The sequence below is a fragment of the Austrofundulus limnaeus genome, unplaced genomic scaffold, assembly GCF_001266775.1.
Source record: "Austrofundulus limnaeus strain Quisiro unplaced genomic scaffold, Austrofundulus_limnaeus-1.0 Scaffold603, whole genome shotgun sequence".
In the NCBI taxonomy this organism is placed as follows: Eukaryota; Metazoa; Chordata; class Actinopteri; order Cyprinodontiformes; family Rivulidae; genus Austrofundulus; species Austrofundulus limnaeus.
This window is the reverse complement of record NW_013953005.1, coordinates 117,664-119,574: the sequence shown is the minus strand read 5'-3', so window position 1 is coordinate 119,574 and position 1,911 is coordinate 117,664.

The window sequence follows — 1,911 nt, the reverse complement described above, 5'->3', positions numbered from 1 at the left end:
CCATCCATCCATCCATCCATCCATCCATCCATCCATCCATCCATCCAACCATCCATCCATCCATCCATCCATCATCCATCCAACCATCCATCATCAGGTCCTGATGGTTTCAGGTCCAGAATGAAAACCGGACCTGCCTCTAACCTCAGCTCCTCATGAAGAACTGCAGGCTGTCCTCTCATGTCTCATGTTGCTAAATGAAACATCTCAGTCTGGACCTGATGGTGGAGAGGCGCTGCTCCATCTCTCCTGACTGCATGTTTGAAGATCTTTATTGAATAAACTGATTAAAGTCTTGTGACACATCACTGCTCAGGTTTTATAAAGTGTTGATGAAGAGCTCAGGATCCTGATGTGGTGCTGAAGAAGCAGCACTCTGACGCTCCGCTCTGAGTCAGCAAAGTTCTGCTGCAGACCCGCTCAGACCGGCTGCAGGAGGCCGGACTAAAGAGGTTCTGATGAGTTGATAAACGTCACCTGCTCCACTGAACCTGCTGCTTTATCAGATCAGGAAGAGGAATCCTGCAGGTCTTTAATGTCTGATTGGAATAAAGAGTTTAAAGGCAGAGGAAGAGGGAATTTAAAAATAACCCTCTGATCCAGTCGTCTCAGTTGTTCCTCTCGGTGCTGTGGAGGCAGGAAACATTTCTCCATATTTCCTGTCGCCACTTTGGTTCAGTTTTACATCAAACTGTTTGTGACATTTAAAGCAAACGCTGTCAGAAGCTCCTGACTCACAAACAGAACACGTTTAGTTGAAGCTGCAGAAGTGACACGAGTGGGAGGAAAACAATTTCAGGCTCCGTGTTTAATGATGAAAAATGTCTTTTCTCTGTTAAAGAACGAAACCTTCCAGCTAACAGGAAAATAACAAACTGACATACTTTCTGTTGAACTGTTAGTGAACCAGAGATCTGCTTCAGCTGCTTCTGCCGCGTCATGCTGCTTATCATGATGGTGCTACCTCCGTGCTTCACTGTAAAACATCCCCACATCATGATGGTGCCACCTCCATGCTTCACAACACTAAACAGGATGTTTTTTCTGACAACCTGTTCATCAGAACAAACAGCTGTTCCAGGTGAGCTCCTGATCTCATCATCATCATCATCATCATCATCGTTTGTCTGAGCCAGCAGCTGTGACGGTTCAGACGTTAAAAAAGGACCTGAGCTCATTATGTCAGTGAGAAACGGAACAATGGCTCCAGCAGAATGTTTCTGCCCACCAGCTCCATAGTTTCCTGTTCAGGAGGAACGCACTCAGCCTGGCACTCAAACAATTATCCACCTGAGTGAGTCAGACCGGAGCGGTGACATGTTGTGGCACTAAATGTCACATTCAGGCTCGTGTGGCTCGCTGCTGGTTTGAAGAGCTTCATCGGYGTTAAAGTCTTTAATTTTGTTGCCATGGGAACCAAACTCAGGGGGTTTCTGTTGARTGAGACGCAAGRATTCATTTCTGACATTTAAATGTTGGAGCTGGTGGAGTGACACATTAACAGAGTGTCTTCAGACTAATTAAAGACTCGTTGAGTTTCCATCAGTTTCAGATGAAGGTCAGACTGAAGGAATGCTTGTCGCCCTCTGATGTCASAGGTTTTACCCAGAATTCACTGCTTCCTTCACCGAGCTGAGACAGAACGATGAATCATTTCTGTTTGTTTTCTCTCCAGCAGAATCAGTCGACACGAGCAGCCAGCGGTCACACGGCGCCGTCCTTCAGCTGCTGATGAGCAGTGACACAGCAGCTGAAGGGAGCATCATCAGACTGCTCCATCAGCATCAGAGGCTGAGATGAACACCCCTGCAGGGTGGGGGCGGGGGGGAGGAGGGGTCTTCTGTACATTTATTCAACCCGGGCAGAGCTGAGCCTTAATGAGACACCTCCATCCTTCATCTTTATTACAGC